Source organism: Rhea pennata, chromosome Z (assembly GCF_028389875.1).
Source record: "Rhea pennata isolate bPtePen1 chromosome Z, bPtePen1.pri, whole genome shotgun sequence".
Classification (NCBI taxonomy): domain Eukaryota; kingdom Metazoa; phylum Chordata; class Aves; order Rheiformes; family Rheidae; genus Rhea; species Rhea pennata.
The window spans coordinates 77,412,433-77,423,326 of record NC_084702.1 but is presented as its reverse complement, the minus strand read 5'-3'; positions in this window follow the sequence as shown (position 1 = coordinate 77,423,326).

The following is a 10,894-nucleotide window of genomic DNA, read 5'->3' as shown; positions in this document are numbered from 1 at the left end:
CATGTGGTCTAGGAGCTCTGACTGCTGTGACAAAGCTATTAAACAGTAGATTTTTGGAGAGGGCAAAGGAAATTTTCACCCTCCCAGTAGACACACCAGGGAGATTGCTCATGTGGCAGGTCAGAAGATTTTTGCAGCCTGCCACCAGACTTGCCCTAACATGAGCAAGAGATATGCGCACTCTTGGTGGTGCCCCTGCTATGTTGCCTCCTGCTTCCTTTACTGTAACCCTCATTTTTCTTCTCTGATGGTGGCAACACAGTCAGATTTCTCGGTTTCACATGCCTGCCTGTCACCACGTTCCTCGTGCAGGGTTGGCTGCCTCACTCACTGCCCGTGCATCTAGGCAACATCAGCAGAGACATGCAGCGGACCTCCCCTCGTCAGCATAGGCCACGAGCTGTTGAACCAACCCCAGTGTTGGACAAGTGAGTGCGTGTCAGACTTCTGCCTTGGGAACTTGCTTGACTTGTTTCCTCCTTGATAAATTCCTCCACTTTGTACCTGTCATTCAGTGGATTGCTTTGTGTTGTGCAATGGGCAGACAGCATCTCTGTTCCCTACTCCTTGGGCTGTGAAAGCATCTGATGGTTTATACTGTTGTCTGGGTATAGCACGTTATGCCAGACAGCCTTCTTGGTCTGTACTAGTGGGGGGGGATAGCACGATTCTGAGTTGGACCATGCCAAATCAAAGAAAGATCAACTCTGGTGGGAAAGCAGGAGAAAGCAAAGATGGAAAGTGGATAAGCATGTTGTTCAAATTTGCAGGGCTGAGGAGGTGTATGCTTCATTAAAGTAAGGTCTGTACATCTAGATAGACATATCTAAGGGACTGTCATACCTAGGGTCCTAAGTAGATGATCTTTCCTAGGTCACCCACTCTGGACACCACGATATAAGTGTGCCTTGTGTGCTGGGTAGGCAAAGGGGGAGCCAGGTTATTCCTGGCTCACTCTAAGGCTGCCCTGTGTTGTGTCAAGTGTAGTTTCAGTTTCAGTCCTCCCCAGATATATGAGGTGATGTTATCACTGGGTGCCAAATCAGGCTTCTGGTGGTGTTTGTCAGAAAATGATGAAATGGGGGAGTTATGGCTTTGAGAGGTGGTACATGTGTATCCAGGCACAGGAAGAGCCAATATCATTTTTTTTTCTCTGCAGAAGACAGAGTTTGAACTAAAGAGAAATTAAAAAGTTGAGGAGTTCCACCAGAACCAGAATCTGCCTTTTATTTCCTGGAGACTTATTGCCTAAGTTGCGGACTTCGAAATAGAGCCAGGGTTAGGATTTGTAAAATTCAAGGCTTCACATCTCAGTTTATTGATTTATCTTTTCATGCAGAAGGAAGTTTTTGTGAGGTGACAGTTTGTCTTGGCTGTGGTGGGACTTGGGGGCAGTGGATTCCTAGTCCATAGCTAATACTGGGAGTGAGGTTTGTGCCTAGGGTACAGTGGACAAGTGGGACTAGGATTTGTGCAGACATCTACTCTAGCTGAAATGCTGATGCTTGTCAAGAAAGGGATGGGAGAGTGGTAAGAATATTTCACCAGACCTACTCCTGTGTTTCATTTGCAAGTGTGAGTACTGTAAATAGATCTGCCAAGGGTTTGAGACATGCTCAGGTTGGGCTTCCAGAGAAGAAGGATTGGAGAGCCAGGATTAGGTCAATGCTCGACTCATCTAGAGGAAAGGGAATGAGGGAGTGGGAGTTGGAGACAAGTTAAGAGTTAGGGTCTGTGAAACAGGGAAGCAGAGCCAAAGTCGTAGCCAGTTCCAGCAATTCATACTTTGTTATTTGAGTGGAAAGAGGTGAAAGTGTGGTATTAGTGTCTCTGTATGATGTATTCCCTACTGCAGCCCATGCATGTGAATAAAACCCCATTCACTCCCGCAGCTGGATGTGTGCGCCGGTTTGAGTGGCTCACCCTTGGGTTGGGCACCCTGTGTTGTCTGAGGTTTAAGGTTGGTTGAAGATACGGAGGTGGTATGGAAGACCATGGAGGCAGATCTTGGGATTATATTTGAAATTTTAAAATTTGTTCACAATGGATATGTCTGGGATTTTTACAGATTTTTTTTTAATGCTGTGTATCTAATTTTTGGTTATGAGTGTGTGTCTTTTAATATAAGAATCTAGTGTTGGCATAAAGATATGGTTGTGAAAAGAATTGCTGCAAAATGAAGATTAGAATTGAATTTTGTTGATCTTGGGGGGGAAAGTTATGTGTTGTTCTCAGTTTATTTGGTTGCCTTATTCTAAATTTTTGCATGATAAATATTCCTAGTACAGACTAGGATTAGATTACGTATGGCTTCTGTGAAACTAGTGATTACGGAGCTAAGGTTATTTTCAGATGTGTTGCTCCTGTGATGGAGAATATTAGTATCAGGTTATCTGAATGCCTTAAGCTAAAGTTTTCCATGGTGCTTTAAACCTTTTTTCATTCCGTATATTATTGTCTAAATTACTTTTAGGGGATTTGGAAGAAAGCATTGCAGATCCAAGCATATTGCTGAACTTTGGCACTACTGTGAAGGAAAATACAGTTTATATCAGCTTGTTTTACTCTCAGTGAATCTTCACACAGAAGAGTCTGTCTTATCTGTAGCCAAAGTTAGATTTAGGGCTAGTTTTAGTGAAATGCTCCAAATGCAATGCTTTGTTTCAATGAAGGTTGTCTGTCGTGTGGAGGAAATGTCTAACTAGAGTCAGCTTCTTTAAATGCCATGTTCTTAGGCTTGCGAGACCTCGTGTACCTTCTCCACAGCCAGTACTTGGGTAACGTAGAGTTTGTGAGACTAAAGGATGCATAACGAGGTTTATAATATAAATTTGCCAGTTGTACTGAAGCCAGTGCTAAGGTTGGGATTAGTTTGGAGGGTCACGAAAAGTTGAATTGGAAAGCCTGGTTTTTGGCTGATGTTTACCAGTTGCGAAGAGAAAAGCCTAGGGCTGCTTCCACTTGGTTTGGATCCCTTAGTCCACGTGCCTCATCGGGAGCCAAAGGCAGGGTTAGATTTGGGGTCAAGACGGACTCAAGGGCCCTTGTTGCTGACCAAAACACCTTGCACGAGGCTGTTATGGGATTTCCCATGTTCCTAGGAAGAGCTGAAATGCTATGATGGTACAGTCAATGAAAGAAATGAGCTATAAATAATGTTGCCCTAGACATCAGATATTTCTCCTCTGAGCTACAGGTTATGTTTTCCATCTCTATAGTACAAGCAAAATGCCGTGGCTGAGCTCCCTGCCGCATCACGAGCAAATACGACTTTCCAGAGAGGGTACCGCAAGTTCCCCTCGCCGCCCCACGCTGCAAAATGTTGTTTATTTTTCCACTTTTGCTGTTAAGGATGCTACCTCCCAAGTTAGCAGAGAGATATTAGTAACGATCTTAGAGCATTTGAAATTCCTGGCCAAAATGTTCGTGGAAGAGTAACAATATCACTTTGTTCTGCGCTATCAGGGAAGAAGAGGTTAAAGATCTCTCTTTCTTTCTCTCTCTCCTCCCACTCAGTATGTAGAAGAATATTTTTTGAGAAGAAGACGCATTTTACTGCTGAAAAAGAAGTTTCAGGTCACTCCACATCTAGAAGTAACAGATGTATTTAGCAGAGTACTTTGTCAGAAGAAAATAAAGCAGATCAAATGCAAAGAGGGAAAAATCAAAGAGCTACAGTTTTGATGTTTTTAAAGCCTAGTTTAGCTAAATTCAGTGATAATTTTTCAAGGGAGGAAAAATACTGCAATAAAACATTTATTGTGTTTGTGTGCTTGTTTTCATTCCTTTGAGAGAAATGAAGCAGTTTCAGACTGATCCAATGCTATTTTTTTTCTTAGTTTTTTTAAGTTCAAGCATAGTAACGAAAAATCAATTATTTGCACAGTTCTCATTATAGCTTATACTAGAGAAAAATGTCATAAGATAGCTTTTTGGGCAGCCTGACACAGTACCATTTGAGAAGACATCTTTTGGTTTAAATGCACAGTGACAAGGTCCTTAGTAAGTATGTGAATGACCAAAGAAAGCCAGACATTTGAGAATAAAAAAAAATATATAAAAAAAAAAAAAAAAAGGAAAAGAACTGAGTGTGAAAGGCCCTAAAAGACATGTGTGAGAACTAACTCATCGGCATGGCTTGTTCTCAGACCCATTTGGTGGAGAATTGTTGAGGCCTGAGGCACAAAGAAAGATGTTTGGGCAGCAGAAGCCAACTTGGAGGCTGTAAAGTGATTTGTTTCTATTTCCTTGTATCAATTTGAAAAGTCAAGTCAGCTTTACAGCTCTGAAATAAACACAGTTGGGAGTTTATGTGAGTTCAGGATGGCGTAATCTGTGTGTTTTGGACATGCTAGGGGAAGGAGAAGAAACATTTGCAGCCAATTTGCCAACATGTTCCTCATCTGACATATCAACAAGTTGGTTGAGGTAATGGGAGAGATAAGTGTTTTAAGTTGTAAATGCTTAAGAAGCTGAGAATCTGGAAAAGGGAATTAGTTTTGAAGTTCAACTGTCATTTGCAGCCAGATACATGGGATGGGATTTGGCATTGCAATTCCTGTCTTGTAACTGCCTTCAGGCATTAAAACTAATTGATACGAGTCATAACAATGATCGATCTGTGCATCTTGCCTTGGGCTGACAGCAGAGCTCTTCACAGGATCGCACCCTTTATGCTACTTTAGATATCTCAGACGCATCACCGGAACTCCAGGGCAGCAGAATCTACAAGGTTTTGTTAGCACGGATCTGTATTTTTCCTGGTTCTCAGTCTCTTTAAGTATTCTCCTTGCAGCATACACCGTCTTTTGTCTCTGGACTTTCTGATCGTGGTGGTTCTTCCATTGTCTATGGCCCCAGTCTGCTCTAGAAATAGCTGTATCCTGAGCATTGGATTGGCGTGTGAAGGGCTTGGTTTTCCGTTTTTACAGCTGGGAAACTGAGACTTGGACTTGAGACACTTAAATCTGGCATATTTGCCCGTGAAAAAAGCAAAAAGAGAAGATAAAAAAGAGGGTTTTTGACCGTATACCTCTATGCTGGCAACCCCCTCACAGTGTCCCAGGACGTGCATCCTGCCTGGAGTCACGCAGGTGATGCGGGGCTCCTTGAGCCTCCTACTGAGAGCTCGACTGACGCATGGCCACGCTGAGCGGAGCCTCGGGTGAAGAGAAGACGCCTCCAAGCCCTGGCACCAGCTGAGCCTGACCTGCCCCGAGCCTCAGCCTCTGCTGCGGGTGGTGCTGCGTGGCCGAGGGGGCAGCAGGTCCTTCCCTGCCAGCCCACTCGGACCAGGGCCCCGACATCATTCTCTCCGGCACTGCAGGTTATTGGTCTGGCAGCAAACTTTGGCCATAGGCCCAGTCCCCTCTGCAAGACTGCTCCCGTATTTTCAGTGTATTACTGGATCACAGCTAGTAACAGGAAATTTGGAGAGGCCAGCGCAGATAAGTGTCCCGTAAAACCTCTATTTTAAAAACTTAAGTGAGGTTTAAGCATCCGGGCAGTTTCACATAGAAGAGAGTTTTGGTGTTGCTGTTAGTAAAATGGGTTTCAGGTCTTTATTATACAATCAAAATACTTGAATCACCACTTGAACTAAATGAAAGCTTACTGTGTGTGTGTATAATTGTCTTTCTTACTACCTATTACTTGATTGAGGTTGGTAAGGTTAGCAAAAGGATTAAATTAATTCTCTTTGAAAGTTATGCATTATGAAGTAAGGGGTATAAAAGTTACATTACACATGGCAAATGTCTCCAGGGTTTGGTTTATAGACTTGTTTATATTTTTATTTTAATGTTTATTACCTTCTCAGTGTCATTTCCACTTTTGCATCTCCATGCTCATTACACTTTTATTATCTCTTTTTTAAAATCAATGGCTGCAAACCAGAGAATTTTGTTGTTGAAATAAATAGATCTAAATATATCTATAAATAAATTAAATATTGTGGCTATGAAAGGGACTTTTCCAAAGTCACTAAGCTTAAACTGAGGCCAATTAATAGCTGACCTTTCATTTTTATGGACCATGGCATGCAGCACATCCATCTGACTTGGCACATTTGAAATTATCCAAGTGATAGCTGAACTGCATTGAAAAATACATTAGAAAAATTAGTGCTCGTGGAAGGCAGCAGACCAACAGCCTTAGAAATCAAATCCTCATGAGCTAAATGTGACACCCATGGCAGTCAATTATAACTCTTTCTCTTGGCTTCAGTGGGTTCTGGAGGGGGCCTTTAGCGCTGTAGGAGTATATACAGCCATTTCAGGTGCTATGCAAATTTTAACTGAGAGTTACCCGCTTTGGATCTCAACTGATGCCTGTTCCCAAACGCACTGTGAGACCTGGGGGTGGAAAGTGCTGTCCCAGAGCAGCAGAAATCCAAGTGAGGAAAAGCAGCAAGTCAAAGTGAGGAGGGCAGCAGTGGCAGTGTACGAAACATCCCCTGGGCGACTGAGGGCCGCAGCTCGTGGAGAGGACAGCACTGCCTTAGCTGAAGTGTGTCCAGATGCAGTCACTGCGCCAGCATCGGGGAAATGCTGTGCCCGGTCAAGCACTTAGGATATATATTATTGCTGCTATTAAAAAGAGGTCCCCTGGCTACTGAGGCAGACAAAATGAGGAAGAGGTGTTTATGAACAACTCTGTATATAGATAACTATTTTACCTATGATCACAGGAGGAATTTATACTTTTTTTATTGCTGGAGAAAGCCCTGTCACTATCTACTCTGACTAGCTGAACAAGGTTGGGAAAATTTTCCCTCAAATTCTCTTTGAGCTATAGCATCACATCTTGGCAGATACTCTACCTAAGCGCAAGTCTTTGCAATGAGGCAGAGTCCACCATATCCTGGCTACTGACCACATCCAGAGCTAGAAGCATGAGGAGCAGTGCCCAAACCCAGCTGGAGCTGAGCCTGCAATGAGCACAGGAGGGTCTCAGCTCTGAAGAAGAGCTGGTGGCTGTTTCTTCTTCTCACTCTAGCTGCTAACATTTAGATACTCCTTTTCACTCATGAAGGTCTGCATTCCTTCCCCAACTAAGTACTGGTTTGAAATTTCCACCCCTTTGAATCATTGATGAAAATAATATGTTTGGATCCTTCTTCACACCAGAGGTGAATTGGGCTACGTGACTTTGATTTGCAGTTTCAAGAATACATGAGATCATGAGTCCTTTTATTCTGTTATTTTGACTTCTATCGTAGAATCTTCTAAATGCTTCAGAAAGCAGGAGATCTGAAGTTCTTTCTTTAAGCATAGGAGTAGTGTTTTTGGAGAGTGTGGTGAGAAATATCAGGGTCAGAAGCAGCTTAGATATGATAGTACAGTGTTCTGTGCAGGTTAAATTACCTTTCTGAGAGGGCAAAGGAGACAATAGCTTTCGCTTTAGTGGGATTCCTTCAGTGAACCAAATAAAAGAATATGCCTGTTTGCAGGAATAGGTGTTTAGCTTGCATATCTGCAATGCAACTGATTTCTGCTCATAAAATTAGCTGGTATTTTTCAGCCGCGTATGGCCTCTGTTCTCCATAAAACTGTTTTTGTATATAGTCTCCATTTTTAATAACCTTTATTTTCTTTATGTTACTTTGATGAACTGAAACATATCCCTGTGTATTTTTAGTTTGGATGTAAAACTAAAAAAACTCACTATATATATGACTAGTGCTGGGCCATAAAGTCCGTTTTATGATTGCTACCATGCAACCCATTTTATAATGCCATATTTGTCCATCTTTGTCCACCCGAAAGCCAGCCAGGTTTCTTCCCTCAGTGTTTCTATGGAAAGGCAGTTGTAGGTCTTCATTAAATTTGATGTTAATCTTTTGGTTCCAATTTTCTCTTCTTCCCTCTACCTGCCAGTCTTTTCTAGGCTTAATGGGAGAATGGGATGGTAGTGGTGAGACTAACTGCCTTCATAGAAACAAATGAATAAAATTAGCCCGGTGGTCTGAACGGTGAAAATGTAGTATTTGGTAACACTCAAGCTTCTGGTGCATTGAGATCTTGCCTGTTTGACTGACCCTGTGTTGTGCTCGTGTTTTCCCATCTGTTTGTCAGCATCAGTCTTTTGTTTCTTGTTTCATATTTCAATCCAAAACTATTTTGAAGCAGGGCGGTCTTTTTGAGTTGAGAGGTTGAGTATGTACAGAATCTAGCCCAGTGGGATTTATGATTAAGGCTTCTATAAGGAACACAATATGAATAAAAATATGAATAAAAAGAATACTATGAATAAACTAGAGAATATAATCAAGCTTGCCATAGGACATCTAACACAAAGCCTGTATCTAAAAATAGAATGGCACAAGCAAGAGAGACATTTGGATTCATTCGAAGTTGTTTTTTCTTTTTTTTTTCCTTTTTTTTGTTACTGGCTTTTGCAAATGAACAGGGGAACTATATTTCAGCTAACCAGTATTTCTGCTTATAAATTTTCTAAACGGGATTTTTTTAGGAAATAACTAGGGAAGTATGGCCATCCCTGCTACTCCGTGGTGAAATCTCCAGTGCAAATTAAGTAGAATACCAGTAACAACTTGCTCTTTCTGAGTTGTCTTGCTGGAGTTTTGCCTGAGGAAGCAGGATAGATTTTAGGATCTGGCTCCTTGTGTGGTGGACAAAACATTTAATTACATTTAAGCAATGAACCCAGTGTTCCCTTTTAACAGTGCTATAGTTGTTGGAGAGGAAGAGGAGAGATCGTGATCCTAAACACCTCTGTTCTTAAACAGGTCTGATTTGAAGTAATAATTAGCTGTGGCTGGTGGTAGTGACAATTTATGGAGCCATTGGCTATTTGTACCAAGCCTAGTAAAAAGTGCTTGGCCACTGGAAGGTGCTGCACAAATGCAGAACAGAAGATCATGCCTGACTGGAAGGGCTTACAGTCCAAATATAATGTCATTAACTACCTGTGGATATGTTCAGCTAGATAGGAGCAAAAGGAAAGATGAGATGGATTACGGACAGTTCAGTGGTCTCTGTGAAATAAATGTAAGGGTTCCACTGAGCACGGTGATTTGGGAAGCTATGTTCCCCTTCTGAGTTGTAATTTGGGATTATTAACTTTAGGTATTGTCCAACTTCAAGCTTGTGTGAGCTTGTCTGTCTGCTGTGTTTGCTCATTTTTGCCTTTTGGGTTGTTCGAAATTCAGAAGAGAACAGTGCAGAGAAGACTGAAGGAGCTGTTAAATCTTCATGATCTTCTACTTATATGAAATCACTAATCAAGTAGGGAGTAGGTTCTTGTCAAGAAGAAACATTCTGGCTGGATAAGTAACTAAGGAGAAATGTGATTATCTGGTGACCTGACCAGGGGTAACCTGACAGAGAGCATGAAACTACAGAAGGGAAGTATCTCACCAGCCATTTCATACATAGAAAGCAGAAACAAGAGGTACACCTACTTGGAAGAAAGTAGGATCCTGGCTCCATGAAAAGACTTTGATCCAAGTCCAAACTATGTAGAAATGATGAGAGACCCGGGGCTTCAAAAGGATGGGGAACCCCTGTGACCCAAATGCATGCATGTTGGTCACGTGTCACCCCATAGGACTTTTCCAGAGGTCTGTCCCTGTCAAAACGATGTTGCACCCTGTGCTTGATGTTGGCTGATGACTGTAGCCAGGGGCTCAGGTAAGGGGGAAGGGTAGGTGAAGCCAAGGGCCTCCCAAATTTGTCATACTCTTTTCTCTTAGCTTGTTCACAGGATGTCCAGTAAAACATTTCCAGACCATCTTTTGCACGTTCTCTTTGAACAGCCTTCCACGTCAAAATGCAGAGAGCAGTAAATGCATGCGTTCCTGTAGCTACCACTTTGTATATCAAATTAGCAACACCTAATAATTCCCCCATTATTTTGTTGCGCTGTGGAGAATACAGGTGCTTTTCTACCTAACATTTTCATACAACACAGCAGGAGTTGCACTTTAAGCCTAAATGGCATGCACTTAGTTATCTAATTTTTGCATGTTAATCCTCTCAAGATGTCTGTTAACATAAACCTCGTTAATTAATGTTCCTGTAGCATCTGGGAATGTATGATTCAGTGTTTTAAAGGAAACTAAGACCACGGAGTATTGTATTATGAATCATAATATCACTGACATTTAAAAACATATAATATAACTTGTCTGACCCTTTGACACTGGAGGCACATGGTACAGAAATATACCACCCTGTAACCTCCAGTCAACAGAGACAAAGGTGTTATCTTTGCTAAATCCATTTCTGCTAATGTTCCTAGACAATCACAGCTATAATAACACTTTGGCAGTTGTCTTGATCTCAGTGTATTTTCCTAAGGAAAAAATAGGATTATCACCCAAAATAAATGTCTAAAAGGACATATAAGTCTGAGTGAGGCACAGTAGTCTTTCCTTTTAGTCAATGGAGATAAATGGACAGCTCCAGAAGGCAGTTCATTATATCACCACCTAAGGGAATCCACCTCTAACCCTTATGCAAACACTCATGTCACAAGTTCAAGTTCGAAACTTTATTTATAAAAACATGAGTGAGTACTTAAGGGACTTGTGGCATTTCTTTGTCCTTTTTATTCTGAATGGGAAATAGCAAATCACCTATTATCTCCATTTTGGCATATCTGGGACCAGCTAATGTGGTCAAACATGTGCTGTCGTCCTGACATTTGGGTCCGTATTTTCAGTCGAAAAGGATTTTGTTTTTTCAGGTAAATGGCCAAAGTTCTGGAATACTCCGAATACTTCTGGAATACTCAAGAAATATTCTTGCAATCTTGGATGAGGGATACCAGAATTTGATCAGATCATGGAGGGGAAAGGAAGCACATTATCATGATTCTCACTCAAAAAGTAGGAGTTAAGACTCCTGTGGACAGTCCTATCCATGGACAC